The sequence below is a fragment of the Microtus pennsylvanicus genome, chromosome 3, assembly GCF_037038515.1.
Source record: "Microtus pennsylvanicus isolate mMicPen1 chromosome 3, mMicPen1.hap1, whole genome shotgun sequence".
NCBI classification, from domain to species: Eukaryota; Metazoa; Chordata; class Mammalia; order Rodentia; family Cricetidae; genus Microtus; species Microtus pennsylvanicus.
The window spans coordinates 48,039,615-48,056,560 of record NC_134581.1 but is presented as its reverse complement, the minus strand read 5'-3'; the positions used below and the strand labels follow the sequence as shown (position 1 = coordinate 48,056,560).

Genomic DNA, 16,946 nt, shown 5'->3' with positions numbered 1-16,946 from the left:
ATAGAGGGATGTTGACATCTCTAGTTGTAACAGTGGGTTTTTTTCTCCTTGTTAGTTTTTTATTATAGAGTTTAACTGTATTGTTTGACTCATGTGCCTTTTAGGGTAATATGTCTTTTTGGAAAATTCAGCCCTTTTATCATTATGTAATGCTACTCTCTCTCTTGATAGCTTTGCCTGCTTCCAAATCTTCTCTGTCCCACATTGTTACTGGAAAATGTGTTATGAATCATCCACCAGATGGCTGAACTTCTTGAGTCCCAAACCATGTTGTTCACTGTTTTATCCTAGACATACATACCTGTGATTAAGTTTAATTTCTAAACTGCAAATAATTAACAATTAGGACTATTACTAAAATACAGAACTTACAAATTCTGAAAATTTTCATTTAACATTTTCAGTCTGTAGTTAATTGCAAATAACTGAGAGCTCAGGAAAGAAAATTGGAAATAAGGGAAAGTTTTTGTTTTGTTTTTTGACAGTGCTTATATCTTGTTTTGTTGTTGTTGTTGTTTGTTTGTTTACTCTGATAATTTTTTTTAAAACTAGTCCATTTGGACCACCAACATTTACAGCATTTATTGATCATGTGGAATAATATTGAGCATATTTCTCACTCTTCATTGCCTTTGTTCTTATCTGCCATTCTATTGCTTCCCTTTGGATCTTAATCGAGCATTGTCCTGTGGTTCTATTTTTGTCTCCTTTGTTAGCTAATTATGTATACTTACTTTATAAACATTTTCTTAATATTTGCTCCCAAGTCTTCAGTGCGTATACATAACTAACCTGACCCTAATTTCAAAAAAACAGCTGTGGGGCAGATACTGATGAGTGCCTTAAATAGCAAGGTCATATGAATTCTTTCTTGTAGTCCCTTGTTTTATTATACTTATTTATATAGAAGCAGAGATAAGAAATGTTTGTATAAACATATGCATAACTGAATATATGATTATATTGAATAAGCTAATGTGTTGAATCTGTTAAAAGTGAGTAATTTAACCATCACATTTCTCTGCTCTGATGATCTCCCTTCCTTTCTGTGGACCTGAATTCTAACTTTTGAAAGACTTCTAGTCATTTTCTTTAACATTCATATCTATTTATTTGTTTATTTATTCATTTATTTTTGGATTTTTAAGACAGGCTTTCTCAGTGTAGCCCTAGCTGTCCTGGAACTCCTTTTGTAGGCCAGGCTGGCCTTGAACCCAGAGATTCACCTACCTCTGCCTCCTGAGTGCTGAGGTTAAAGGAGTGCACCACCACTGCCTGGCTCATTTTTATTTTTTGTTTGTGTGTATGTCCATCATATGTACCCAGAGAAGCCGCAGAAAGATGTCAGACCCTCTGAAGCAGGAATTGCAGGCATTTGAGTTGCCTGGTGTGAGTGCTGGGAACAGAACTCAGTCCTCTAAAAATATGTAGCAAGGCACTCTTAACTGCTGAGCCATCTCTGCAGCCCTTACTTTAACATTTCTTGCAAAGCAGAACTACTGTCCCTTAACTCTCTCAGGCTTTGATGAGAAAAGAAGATATTCTACCTTCAGTTTTGAAGGTTTTTTGGTTTTGTTTCAGTTTAATGTTACAGATTGGGAGGTTCTTTCCTCTCAGTACTTTAGGTATTTTTCCTGTACTCTGAACTTGCTTCTGTGATGTCTCATGTGTAGTTGAATATAATTCTCAACTTTGCTGCTGTGTAGATATGTTTTCCTCCTTCTGCCCCTACTTCTGTAGGATTTTTCCCCCTTCTATCTGACCACTCAAGTCAGAGAATACTGTGGTTATATTTATGAGGAGAGTTACTGGTGTCTGTTGTTCATTTGGAGATTGTTTTCCCTCCTTTCTGTTCTCTGGACTTTTTGGATCTCTGGTTTGGTATCTGACATTAATTTGGGAGATTTTTTTTTTCATTTTGTCATTATGATTTCAAAGATACCTCCCATTTCTCTTTTTCCCACCCTTCTAGGCTTAAGCAGATTATTAGGGCTTGGTTAGTTGGTTAGTTGGTTGGTTAGTCAGTTGGTTTTAGTTTTATCTCAGTTTTTCATCTTTTGACTTTGGTCAGTTTTTTTTCTTCTGTTTTTCTGCTTTGTTTTTTTTTTTTTAATTGATAGTCTCTCAGCTCAGATTCATTCTTCAAATTTTGTTGGTCTACCAATAAGCTTGTTGAAGTAGGAATCCTTGGTTTCTGTTGTAGTGCTTTTGCTCTCTAGCTTTCCTTCTTGAGATCCTACAGAATTCATCTCTTGTTTGTATTGTCCATCCGTCCTGAGAAAGACACACTTCAGCATCTTAGTCATTGCCATCTGATCTTCATAATCTGTTCCATCATCCTTGTCCTATCACAGTTTGATTCTGATACTTGCCCTGTTCATGAAATCTGATTTTTGTCCCTTCTATTTCTACTGGGTGGAAGGAACTGCTGTGAATAGGCCTTTAACACTGAAGTAGTAGATGCTTGGGAGAAGAGGCATTGTAGTGTTCTGTAAGTCCGTTTCAGTCTTTAAGGAGCCTGTCCTACTGGACTATAAATTTTGTTATTATTTCTCATTCCTTTCCTGCCTCACACATACTCCACAACAGATTATCTTTAGAAGAGTCCAGAATTAGTTTCTTCTTCAGGTTCATTCAGCTCAGGTAATGCCCCAGTGGGTTTACTGAGTTTTGTTTTGAGAGTCAAATGAGTTAAGAAACATCTTTCAAAATAGACCTCCCCCCCCCTTTCTCCCTGAGTCACAAGATTTTTCTTTAGTATTCACTGAGGTAACTCAGGAAGTGTGGCTGGCCTTCCATTATAAGGCTCTCCTGCAGTTTGTATCTCTTAGCCTTTCTACACTGAGCCTGCAACAATCCACTGGTCAGAGTTAAGTTTCCTGCTGAGGTTTGTGTTAGTGATTCTCTTGTCAGTCACTCAAGTTCAAGGAGTTTGGTATCTGTCGTGTGACTTCACCCTGGTAGATCTAAGAGGAGATCTAAGATGAGATGCTGGTTTTTGACTATTTTTCTTGTTGGAGGAGTAGTTGGTAACTTTTTAGTTTTTATATGCTGAACCAGAAACCTGAGGTCTTGTTTATTTTTAAATTCTTTTGTTCCTTTGTTTTCGAGACAGGATTTCTCTGTGTATCTCTGGCTGTCCTGGAACTCACTTTGTAAACCAGGTTGGTCTTGAACTCACGGAGATCCTCCTACCTCTGCCTCCCTGAGTGCTGGGATTAAAGGCGTGTGCCTGGCTTTTGTGATCTTCTTAACAGAGACCTTTATCAGTTTTTCCTTTTTAGATGTCAAATCTAAGAACTGCCGTACTCTAGATCCGATTTTTCTCATATTTCTCCCTCAGAGATTTTACACTTTTGTTTTAGGTTAATCCAGGCAGTAGTGGCACATGCTTTTAATCACTCTCAGAAAGCAGAGGCAGGAGAATCTCTGAGTTCAAAGCCAGCCTGGTCTACAGAGCAAGTTCTTGGACAGGCCCCTAAGCTAAACAAATAAACCCTATCTCGAAAAACAAACAAACAAACAAAATATATAGTTAAAACTGGGCATGGTGGCATAGGCCTTTGTAAGCTCAAGACCAGCTTAGCCTACACAGTTAGTTCCACACCAACCAAGGCTACAAAGTAAGACCCTATCTCAAAGGAAACAAAAAATACTCTTGTCCCACTGCCATCAGTGCCCACAGTTACTTTTCCTGAGTTTGATTGCACTTAGGGACTCTTAAGTAGAAAGTGGAATTATGAAGTTTTTGGTCTTTGGTAAGTGGTGTGTTTCAAATTCAGCTTTCTGTCAGGCTCATGTGTTTGTAGCATGTATCAGAATTTCTTGCTTTTTAAGACTAAATAATACTCTGTAAATATATCATTTTGTGTTCATTTATTTATCCATTGGTAGATATTAAGGTTGCTTTTACTGTTTCTCTTATGAGTAATATTCTCTGCAAATAGGTATATAAGTATCTGTTTAAGTCCTTGTGTCACTTGCAATGGGGATATGTCTTACTTAGGGTTTCTAAGATACCATGACTCTGACAACTGTTATAAGGGAAAACATTTGGTGTAATGGCTTACAGTTTCGAGTTCAGTCCATCATGATGGAACATGGCAGCATGCAGGCAGACATAGTGCTGGAGGAACTGGGAGTTATACATCTTGATATGCAGGCTACAGGAAATGGTCTGTTCACTGCTGTGACTTGAGCATATTTGAGACCTTAAAGCTTACCTCCACAGTGACACACTTCCTCCAACAAGGCCACACCTATTTGAACAAAGCCATATCTCCTTATATTGCCACTCCTTTAAAAATGTATTCTAGCAGTGGGACTGTTAGGGTATGTGGTCATTTATTTTATATTTTGAGGATTCCTAGATTGCTCCCTGTATTGTTGCACTATTTTATTTTCCCCACCAGTTTTGCATAGAGTTCCATCTTCTACAACTCTTCACCCTTGTGTGTATTCTGGTTTTGGTTTGTATTTTAGTGATAGCCCTCCTAACGAGAATGAGGTTCTCTGTATAATGTGCAGATGTCCAGTTGCCACTATATCATTTGTTTTAAAGATACCTTATTTATTTTCATTTTATGTGCATTGGTGTTTTGCTGTGTTGCATGATTAATAAAAACCCAGAGACAGATACTACGGTTCAACTTGAAGGTCAGAAAAGCAAAACAGCCAAGCACTGACTCTTATCTCTACCTCAGTCTAAAATAGCGATCCTGCCTCTAGGAATTTCAGAATGAGACTGTGTGTGAGAGCTGTCTCCTCCTGTTTTATATTCCTCTCTAGGACTGAGATTAGAGGCATGCACCACTACCTCCCAGTTTCTGTGGCAAACTAGTGTGGCTACTGGGATTAAAGGTGTGTGTCACCGCTGCTTGATCTGTAAGGCTGACCAGTGGGATGTTTTACTTTCTGATCTTCAGGCAAGCTTTGTTTGTTAAAATAGAAATTAAGTATCACTACATGCCTGTATGTATGTCTGTGTATGAAAGTGTTAGATCCCCTGGAACTACAGTTACAGACAGTTCTGAGCTGCCTTGTGTGAGTACTGGAAATTGAACCCAGTTCCTCTGGAAGAAGTCAGTGCTTTTAACTACTGAACCATCTCTCTAGTCCCCACAATATCATTTTTATATCAATTATTGTATCATTATTATCATTGTTAACAAAGCTCTTTTTCCTCTATTTAATTGCATATGTACCTTTGTCAGAAATCACTTGAGCATAGTTGAATGGGTTTATTCCCTTTTTGTGGTGGTTTGAAAGAAAATAGCCCCCAAAGTGAGTGGCACTATTAGGAGGTGCGGCCTTTTTTGAGTAGGTGTAGTCTTGTAGGAGGAAGTGTGTCACCATGAGGTGTACTTTGAGGTCTTATGTATGCTCAAGCCACACCCATTGTCTCAAACCACTTGTTGTTGCCTACAAGACTGTAGGGCTCTCAGCAATACGTCTACCTGCACACCATCATGTCTCACTATGATGATAATGGACTGAGCCTCAGAACTATCACTGAGCCAGTCCAATTAAATGTTCTCTTTAATTAGAGTTGCTATGGTCATGATATCTCTTCACAGCAATATCAACCCTAAGACACACTTGTTTTCTGTCCTGTTCTGTTGGTATGTATTTCTGTCACCTGTCAGAAGTATAGTGGTAATACTAGCTTTATAAGTGAACTTGAAAGTTTCTCCCATCTTCTATTTTCTGAAAGAAATGTGTAGAATTGGTGTTAGTTTATAAACATTTGGTAGCTAGCTTCCTTAAGTGAAAATATCTGTTTATATTTAATTTTGATGTTTTGATGATCAATTATATGACAATAATGAGTAATATGATAGATCACAGTCCAGAAAAGAGAATTGAAATACAGCTTTAAGATTAGTATATGGGGGGTGGGGCTAGGGAGGGCTGGAGAGATGGCTCAGTGGTTAAGAGCACTGACTGCTCTTCCAGAGAACTACGGTTCAATTCCCAGCACCCACATGACAATTACAGTTGTCTATAACTCAAAGATCTGACACTCTCACACTGACATACATGAAGGCAAAATGCCAGTTCACATAAAATAAAAATAAATTATTAAAAAAGATTAGTATCTGAAACAAATAGGCATCCTATAGTGTCTATATGCTTATAGCTTCATTGTTTGTTCTCTGTCCTTTGATCATATTTAAAAATCATTTTGTCTTATCTTAGAGTTTCTATTGTTGTAAAGAGAAACCATGACCACAACTCTTAAAATGGGAAACATTTAATTGGGGCTGACTTACAGTTCAGAGTCCGTTATTCTCATGGTGAGAAGCATGGTGTCATGCAGGCATACATGATGCTTGAGAAAGAACTGAGAGTCTACATCTGGATCTGTAGGCAGCAAGAAGAGAATACAACACTGGGTGTGGCTTGAGCATCCGAGACCTCAAAATCCGCCCCCAGTAACACTTTTCCTCCAACAAAGCCACACCTCCTACCAGTGCCAGTCCCTATGGGCCTATGGGAGCCATATTTATTTATACCACACATCTAGTGTTAGGATTTTGGAAGATCAGAGAGCATCTTTTAGAAGTATTTTTTTAACATACTGTCAGTCTGTCTGTTTGTTGACTTAATTGATCATCTAATAGGCATTTCAGTCCTCTTCCAGAAAATGTTTTATATGTTTTTGTTTACTTATTTGCTTTGATTAGCTTTTATGCATTTACTATGATACTCACAGTGTTCTTAAGATTGCCCAGGTTCAAGTGTGGTAGCTTTAGAGTCAGGTGAGGTTTTGATCCTCATTTATAGTTGATTTCATAAAGTTCTTTTATCTGGTTTTCAGAAAGTAAAGTGATTATTTGAGATAAATTTTTAATTTGTCCTGTATTCCATAACCATTTTATTTGAATAAAGGTATGATATGGATAGTATAGCTCTGTAGATGGGTCATTATCTTTTGTTCTGAGGGCTTTTTACCTTGGGGAAAATTCTCTCTCTCTCTCTTTCTCTCTCTCTCCCTCTCACTCTCTCCCTCTCTCCCTCTCTCCTTTCTTCAATCTTCTCTCTTCTCTCTCTGCTTTTTACCTTGGGGAAAATTCTCATATTCTCATTCTCTCTCTCCCTCCCTCCCTCTCCTGACTAGGGATGTAACTTTGGTCTATAAATAAATGATCATTATCCCACAATTCTGTCTGAAGTATCCCATGGAGCAATTACTATCAGACATTACATTTCTTCATAGAATCATGCTCTAAGAACAAGGAGAAAAATGAATGACCATATGATATAATATATAAATATCATAAATATCTCTAATAAATTTCTATTGGTAACTATTCTGATTTTATAGTGCTGCCAATTGAACTCAGATTGTCAGTCTTTTCCAAATCATGGTTTGAACACTGAGACTAGTTCTTTGATCTCCGTAGATAGCTTTCTACTTTATGAATTGAAACAGTTTCTTTGTGTAGCTTTGGAGCCTGTCCTGGAACTCACTCTGTAGCCCAGGCTGGCCTTGAATTCACATAGATTCACCTGCCTTTGTCTCCCAAGTGCTGGGATTAAAGGCGTGCACCACCAGCGCCCATCTAAATTGGAACATTTTTTAAGTCAGGCTTTCCTTCTTTGTAGGAGAGAATTTTCACATTAACTATCATAATGATTTTCCTTTTTTTGTTTTTAAATTTTACGCTTCATGAAATTTGCATGTCATCCTTGTGCAACGGCCATGCTAATCTTCTCTGTATCGTTGGTATATGTGCTGCCGAAGTGAGCACCATAATGATTTTCTTAAAAGTACTGTGGCTCTTGGATTAAAGTGGATGACAGTTGGATATTGAAATTGATGTCTTTGTTTTTTGGACAGAATATTCAGACACTAAACACTCAACCACTCTAGTAAGTTCTAGTAAAGAGTCTTCTCCCATAAGTATCTTTAAAGATCTTTTTGACTACACTGTTGAGAAGTGTATTTGTAGTACTTTACATGTGGGTGTAGTCTATAATCAGCAGAACATCAGGTGTTGTTGCCTGAGTGTGCCACCATAGAGAAAACTCATTTTAACTTCAGTCTTCTACAGCATTCCCATTCTTGTTTCCTTCTCTTATAGTCTCAAAGACTTACACATAGCACCTCACTTGTTCATCACACCAAAGGTATAATTTGTCTTAGTGTCCATGCTTGTTTCAGTTCAGAGGTACACCTTATTTCTGATCCAGCTTGTTTCAGTTCAGAGGTACACCTTATTTCTGATCCAGCTGTCTTGCTTGTTTCAGTTCAGAGGTACACCTTATTTCTGATCCAGTTTGTTTCAGTTCAGAGATACACCTTATTTCTGATCCAGCTGTCTTGCTTGTTTCAGTTCAGAGGTACACCTTATTTCTGATCCAGCTTGTTTCAGTTCAGAGGTACACCTTATTTCTGATCCAGCTGTCTTGCTTGTTTCAGTTCAGAGGTACACCTTATTTCTGATCCAGCTTGTTTCAGTTCAGAGGTACACCTTATTTCTGATCCAGCTTGTTTCAGTTCAGAGGTACACCTATTTCTGATCCAGCTGTCTTATGATGCAACATAAGATACTAATCTGTGTGGCTTTGTGACTGTTTTCCTCACTGTTTAGTAGGGGAAATAGTTCTTTCCCTTCTGGGTTACTTATTAACATTTCCACCCCAAGTTTTAGTTTGTTTTCAGTTGTTATATACATTATAAAATTTAAGCAGTAATGAAAAGTACAAGAAGCCTTTTAGAAATTTAAAAGATGTTGAAACCTCAAAAGTCTCATCTTTTAAGAAGAAAAGCTGTTTTTACATTTCTACCTTTTGGTTTATTCCATGATTTTTATTTTTATTTTTTTATTTTTGTTTGTTTTTTCGAGACAGGGTTTCTCTGTGGCTTTGGAGCCTGTCCTGGAACTAGCTCTGTAGACCAGGCTGGGCTCAAACTCACAGAGATCCGCCTGCCTCTGCCTCCCGAGTGCTGGGATTAAAGGCGTGCGCCACCATCACCCGGCTTATTCCATGATTTTTATTGTGAATATTAACATATTCTGTGCACATAATAAATTTTCCTGTGCTTGAAACCTGGAGTTGACTCTGCAGGACCAACCCTAAAGAGCGTTGAAGCTTAGCAAAGTGTCAGTGTCTTGGGGTATAGCCAGACCCTTCTGCCAGCTCACTCATTGGAATACATAATGGATTAATGGAAAAAGAAGTTCCAGAATCATGAGATTAGGACACAAAATGTTCTTGATTAAAATCCCAATAGAGGTATGATTATCAGATGTTTTGAGTCTCTTTCAATAACTGAAAATAAAAATATTAGACTAGATTTAGTTTTCTTTTATTCAATTAAAATTTATTTTATCTAACATTCAATGAAATTTTAAAGTTGTATTCAATCTCAATGTACTTTTTCTTACATTAAGTGGTATTAAATGGTGTTTAATATGCCTCTATTACATATTTGTAATATAACTTAAATCTCATCTTGTTTAGTCTTTATGAAAAACTCTATGGGATGATGTTGTCTCAGAAGGACATAAATGGTTAATGTAAGTAAAATACGTATAGCTCGTGAAAGATCTCAGACTGGCGTTCTAGAGGGACACTGAAACAGGTATTTTGGTGCGGAGTTTATTAAGAGTTCTCAGTGCCCTGCACAGATAGACGGCAGCATGACATTAAGAGAGGAAATTAGGGCCTCTATGGCTTAGTGGGATGGGGATGACTTTACAGCACGAGCCTGCAGCCAGGCTCTCTGATTCTCAGCAGAAGTCAGGGGAGGGGTTAGAAGTAGGATGTGTGGCCATCTTTAATGTAAACTCACTTCCCCAAGTGAAAGATCCTGGCACTTGAGAAGTCTGTTAGCTAGAGATTCATGGTCTCTCAGAAGAAGCCTGTCATTATCTCTCAGAGGCTGCTGCAGCTATTGATGCCTGAGCAACAACTGGATTCTAATGTTACCTTCTAAAGTAGCTGCAGAATCAGATTTTTTTTTTTTGTTAAAAAGCAGTGGTTTATTTCTTTTCTTTCCTATGTTATTGTTGTTGTCCTAGGTAGAGTTACTATTGCTGGAATGAAACACCATGGTCAAAAGCAGTTTGGGGGAGTGGGTAGTTATTTGACTTAAGCTTCTACTGTTCATCATCAAAAGGAAGTCAGGACAGGAATTCAAACAGGGCAAGAACCTAGAGGCAGAGGCCATGGGGGAGTGTGCTTATTGACTTACCCCCAAAACTTACGTGGCTTTTGGGTTTTTGGTTTTTTGGAAGTAAGGTTTCTCTACGTAGCCCTGGCTGTGCAGAAACTTATTATGTAAACCATGTTGGCTTTGAACTCAGAGATCGGTCTGCCTCTGCCTCCCAAGTAGTAGGATTAAAGGTATGTACTACCTGGCTTTCTTATAGAACCCAGGACCACCAGCTTAAGGTGCCATCACTCACACCTTTCCCCATCAATAACTTATTAATAAAATGTGCTCCAGACTTTCAAAGAGTCCAATCTTATGGAAGCATTTTCCCAATAGAGTTTTTCCCTTGATTCTTTCCTTTTAGATGAGTATAGCTTGTGTCAAGTTGACATAAAACTAGCCAGCACAGTTGTTATATATGTCATGATTTTGCAAGATAAAATTAGTTGAGGATTTTCTTTTGTATTTATTTATTTATTTATGTATACAATATTCTGTCTGTGTGTATGCCTGCAGGCCAGAAGAGGGCATTACAGACTCCATTACAGATGGTTGTGAGCCACCATGTGGTTGCTGGGAATTGAACTCAGGACCTTTGGAAAAGCAGGCAATGCTCTTAACCTCTGAGCCATCTCTCCAGCCCCTGAGGATTTTTTTTTTACTTCAAGAAGTGTGACATATATGAATATGTGTGAATAAACATACAGAATAAGTATTATCATGATGCATTTAATGTTCGTAGGTATCTATTGATACTTTGAACTATCATTATTGACTTGAAATTCTGTTTGCATTGAAAGAAATGAGTGAAATTCTCAGATTGAGACTAAAGGCACTTGCATGCGAACACATACGCACACACATACACACACACACACAAATTGTTCAGTATCTAGTCCAGGAGGCCATTGGATCTGATCCCCTGAAACCGGAGTTACAGATGATTGTGAGCCACCATATGGGTGCTGGGAATTGAACCCGGGTCTTCTGAAAAAGTAGCCAGTGATCTTAACCATCTTTTCAGTTCCACTGAAATGGTTTCGGTGTTTACATTCCCACTAGAAATGTATGAATGTTGAATGTTCCACATCCTACCAAAATACTGTTTTTTTCAGTTTTTACGTTGTTTTTGGTTTTTGTTACATTGATTTGTTCTCTGTGTGAGATATATGTTTGCATGTGTGTGTATGCGTATGTGCCCGAGTATGTATGGTGGAGAGATCAGAAGACAACTTTGTGAAGTTTCGCCCTCCACCTTGTAGATTCCAGGATTAAATATGGGTCATCAGGTTAAGCAACAAGTGTCCTCCTTACCCTCTTAACCATCTTGCCAGCCCTTAGTGTTTTTAATTTTTTATATTCTGATAGTATGCTGTTAATATATCATTATGTCTCCCTTCTTTCCTGAATGCCTAATTATGTGGTCTATCTTTTCATGTATTTATTGAACATCTGTATAATTTTTATGAAATTTCTATTCCTGTTGTTAATATATTTATTAATTGGGTTAACTATCTTTACTTTTGAGCTACAGGAGTTCTTTATATATTCTGGACATCTTTTGTCAGATAGGTACTGTACATATTCTTTTTTTTTCCCTCTTTTTTTTGTGTTTTTTGTTTTTTTGGTTTTTTTCAGACAAGGTTTCTCTGTGTAGCTTTGGAATCTTTCCTTGGACTAGCTCTGTAGATCAGGGTGGCCTCAAACTTAGAGATCCATCTTCCTCTGCCTTCGAGTGCTGGGATTAAAGGTTTATGCCACCACCCTGGCTCCTTTGTTCTTGTTTTTCTTTTTTTTTTTTAAGATTTATTTATTATGTGTGCAGTGTTCTGTCTGCATACAGGCCTGCCAGAAGAGGGCACCAGATCCCATTACAGATGAATGTGAGTTATTATGTGGTTGCTAGGAAAATTGAACTGTGGACCTCCAGAAGAGCAGTCAGTGCTCTTAACCTCTGAGCCATCTGTCTATCCTACACATAAATCTCTCTCACTCTCTTTCACTGTCTCCTTCTCCTTCCCTCCCTCCTCTTCCTCCTCCCATCTTTATCCCCCCCCCCCCCGCACATGCTCATGAACACGCGCGCACGCGCACACACACACACACATTTATCAAGACAGGGTTTCTCTGTGTAACAGTCCTGGTTGTCCTGGGGTTCACTTTGTAGACCCGACTGACCTCAAACCTAGTGAGATCCACCTGCCTCTTACTCCCAAGTGCTGGATTAGAGGTATGCACAATCACTGTCCGGCCTCGCACATATTCTCTTAATTGATACTTTCAACACATAGAGTTTGCTTTTCATTTTGATAGCATCCAAAGCCCCATGTAGCCTAGGCTGGTCCTGAACTCACTACGTAGCTAGAAAATGATCTTGAATTTCTAATCTTCCTGCCTTCACCTCTTGAGTGCTGACATTAAAGATGTATAACAGCACAGCTGGTTTATAATTCATTTCTCTTTCGATAGTTAGTACTCCTACATCTCATGAAAGGTTTTCTGTCTTTGAAATTGTAGCTGTTTCCTATAGTTTTTTTTAAAAAATACATTATAGTTTTAGCTTTTATTTTTAGATTTGTTTGTTTATTTGAGACAGGGTTTCTCTGTGAAACAGTTTTGGCTGTCCTGGTACTCTCTCTCTAGACCAGGCTGGCCTAGAACTCAAAGAGATCCACGAGCCTCTGCCTCCTGAGTGCTAGTATTAAAGGCGTGCACCACCACTGCCTGGCTATTTTTAATTTTTATCTAGCTTTAATTATCCTATAGTATGAGGTGAGTTGATTTCTATACAGATATGTTCAGTTTATGATGTTCAGTTATGATGTTAAGTTTATCATATATTGTTGTTAAAGGATTCTTCTAGTTCTCTAAATATCCTTGATTTCTTTACAAATATGTTGACTATGTTGAAGACAGTCCTTATTCCCACCTCTTTTTTGTTGCATGTAGTATTGCTTTTCTCTGGCAGCTTTCATTGAATGCTTTCTGTGTTTTCATCCTTCTGTGCTGACATGAGTATATAATTGTATGGTTGAGAGTTTTCAGGCTTCTGTGAGGTTTTGTTTGTCAAAGTTTATTTTAAAAATCTGACCCTTTATTTATTATGTATTTTGTCTCATCTTTCCTCACCTGTCACACATAGACTGCCTGGTTTTGTGTTTATTTTCCCTTTAGGTTCAGTAAGATCTATCAGTTTTCCATTTGTGATCCTTTTACTATTTGTTGTCCTGTAAAGTCATCCAATGAGTTTTTTATTACATATTTTTTATGTTCTAGAATGTCCATTTATTTTTTATTTTTATACCTTAAATTTTTTCAGTTAAACCACCTCCGTGTACACATTTATCATGACTACTCCTTACATACTTGAGCTTGTTTGCGTTCTTTTTTTTATGTTTTGTGTTTTTGTTTGTTTGTTTGAGACAGGATTTCTCTTTGTAACAGCCCTAATTGTCCTGGAACTAGCTCTCTAGACTAGTCTGGCCTCGACCTCCCAGAGATCCACCTGCTTCTGCCTCCCAATAATTGGGATTAAAGGTGTGTGCCTCCACCGCCCAGCAATAATTCTTAACTTTAAAAATGTTATCTGCTATTTTTGATACCTGGATCATTCAAGACTTGGTTACTATGAGCTGCTTTTTCTCTGAAATCTGGGCTGGACATGCATGCAGGTACTCTTGCACATTCAGAAGCTAGAGGTCAGCCTGGAGGATTGGCTGGTTGGTTGCTTTTGAGACAAGGTCTCTCACCAACCTTGGACTCATTGGTTAGACTAGGCTGACTGGGCAGAGTAGAGTCCCCGAGATCTTTGTCTCCCCTTTTCAGCATCAGGATTACAAGCACACCACCACACCTACTCTTTACATAGGTCCTCATGCTTGTGCAGGGTCATACCTAGATTTTTAGGTTAGTGCTAGAATCTGAATTCTGGTTCTCATGCTTGCATAGCAAGCACTCTTAACTATTTAACCATCTCTCCAGCCTCCCAAATCACCTTTAAAAAAATAGGCTTTGTAGCCTCAAATGATATGCAGCCAAAGCTAACTTTCCGCTGCTGATCCTTCAGCCTCCATTTCCCCAGTTCTAGAATTAAAGGTCTATATCACTGTGGCCTACCCCATCAAAAGAAACAAGCAAAAAGACAAGTAAAACAAGTTTATAAAAATACCATTAAGTCTGTTTTGTGTTGACCAACTACTTCTGAACACCAGGGCGTGCACTGGAGTGTAGTTAATATACCCAGTGACACTCCATTGGCAAAAACTAATTTTTCCCTTTGCTGGTGGCTATCAGTTGTGATAACTCTTTGGTTAGCCTATGTCCACTCCTTCCTCTCAGTACTGGGACTCCATCTGACTTGAGCCTGTCTGTGCAGGCCCTGTGCATTCTGCCAGTCTCTGAATCATGTGTGCATCAGTCCTATTATATTTGGAGTCATCCATCACCTCTGGCTCATATAATTGTTCTGCCTCTTCTTTTGCACAGATCCCCGAGCCCTGGGGGAGGGATTTAATGAAGACATCCCATTTAGGACTGAGTGCTCCAAAGTCTCTCTCATTCTCTGTGCATTGTCTAATTATGGGTCTCTGTGTTAATTCTTATCCACTGCAAGAAGAAGCTACTCTGATACAAGCTGAACAAGGCACTAATCCATGTGTATAGCAATATGCCGTTAGGAGCATTTTATTGCTTAAGTTCCTTTAGCAGTATTAGGTTTTCCCCCTAGGCTCATATCTGTCTAGTCTCATGTTCTTGACCCCGTTAGTGGTGTTTTTAAGTGGGCTCTATATCATGGAGTGGGCCTTAAATCCAGTTTTAAAAAGTGGTTGGTTACTTCATAAACCAGCACTATTCATAATTTCAAAAAATTTAGACGAAAGCTCTTTAATATGGAAATGAAACAGATATCTGCTGTCACTATCATTCTTCATCATTGTATTGGAGATTTTTAACTAGAATAATTAGGAAAGAAATATAAATACTGAAAATTATCAAAATATTATTAATTATTCATGAAATGTTTATCTGCAAAAGAATCTATATTCCGTTAAAACTAGTAAGAGTACTGGAAGACTAGTGGGGATGAAGGTCAGCCTAGAAAACCAATCAAAAGTCAGCTAGAATATGTGATAGAAATATTATCAGTATGTCATTTCTGAGTTGTTATGGAATTAATCTGCTCCTCCAGCTGCAGTTCAATCTCTGTCAGTATCATTTGATGTAATTCTTAGTAGAACTGTGGAATTTGAAAAAAAAAAGTGGATAAATGAACCTGGCATAGTAATGTACACCTCCCAACAAGGAAAAGCAGAGACAGACAGATTTTCAAGTTTGAGGCCAGCCTAGTATACGTAGTATACATAATAAGTTCTGGGCCAGACAAAGTTTAGATTTATGTAAGGAGACCCTGTATCAATTACTTTATTAATTAAATATATATACAAAAATATTGTAAAATTCATCTGGAAAAGTGAATGTACATGAATCATTGGTCATATTGAAAATGGACAAGGAGAGTCAATAATAACTAGATATAATGTATTGAAAGTGGTACTACTCAGGGTTAAACAATAAGATTAGTAAAAACAAGATAAAATTCAAGAACAGATTGAAGATTACATGAAAACTTGACATAACAGATTAGGGAACAATCAAATTGGGAGAGAAAAATATGTATATTACACATATCATACACAAACATCCCAGGTAGGGATTGAGATTTTAAAAGATGGCAGCATTTTCAAAATAGAATGTATACACTTAGCTGTATAGGGTCTCTTTCTTCTTTGAGGGGGTTGTCATTTTTTGAGTCAGGTTTTTGTGTAGCTTTGGAGCTTGTCCTGGAACTCACTCTGTAGACCAATCTGGCATCAAACTCAAAGAGATCCTTCTGCTTCTGCCTCCTGAGTGCTGAGATTAATAGCATGCGCCACCACCACACGGCCTTTTTTTCTTCTTCTTAAGATTTACTTTTAAAAAGTGTGTGCGTGTGTGTGTATGAGAGAGAGGGAGGGAGGGAGAGAGGAATATGAATATGCCATATTTTTGTGCATGCCCACATAGGCCAGAAGAGGGTGCCAGATTCCTTGGAATTGAAGTTAATGGCTATAATAAATTGCTCAGTATGGGTGCTGGAAACCAAACTCAGATCTCTGGAATAACAATAAGCATTTCTTAACTGCTAAGCCATCTCCCTAACCCTAGATAGAAGTTCTCAAGACAAAATACATCATAAAGAGAAGGTTAGCCAGGCAGTCTGCCTTTATGTCACATATGCCTTTAATCCCAGCACTCAGGAGGCAGATGCAGGCAGATCTCTTTGAGGCCAGACTGGTATACAGGCTCCAAAGCTACATAGAAAAACCCAGAAAGAAAGAAAGAAAGAAAGAAAGAAAGAGAGAGAGAGAGAGAGAGAGAGAGAGAGAGAGAGAGAGAGAGAGAAAGAAAGGGAGGAAGAAAGAAAGGGAGAGGGAGGGAGGGAGAGAGGGAGGGAGAGAGGGAGGGAGGGAAAGTTAATACATTGGATTAAAAATTTTAACTTTGACCAGACACAGGTACTATTAGCAAAGTCAGCTGTATGTGAGGAGTTGGTATCTAAGATATATGACTTCCTGTAATTTAGTATCATTAGTCTGACCTGAGCCAGAAATTTAGCTCAATTGATAAAGTATTTGTCTCTCAAACATGAAGACCTGAGTTAAGGCCCCAGAAATCACTTTAAAATGCTGGATTCAGCACTGGGAAAGAGTCAGGAGGATCGTTGGGTCCAGTCAGACTATTC

The 16,946-nt window shown here is 38.2% G+C and overlaps 1 protein-coding gene and 1 pseudogene across 4 annotated transcripts in view; one reads left to right on the top strand and one right to left on the bottom strand.

The window, feature by feature from the left end:
• Nucleotides 1-16,946, top strand: part of Rfx7 (regulatory factor X7) — an 82,407-nt gene that overhangs the window by 29,196 nt on the left and 36,265 nt on the right. The window lies entirely within an intron of this gene.
• LOC142847394 (U6 spliceosomal RNA) lies at nt 7,655-7,754 on the bottom strand (annotated as a pseudogene).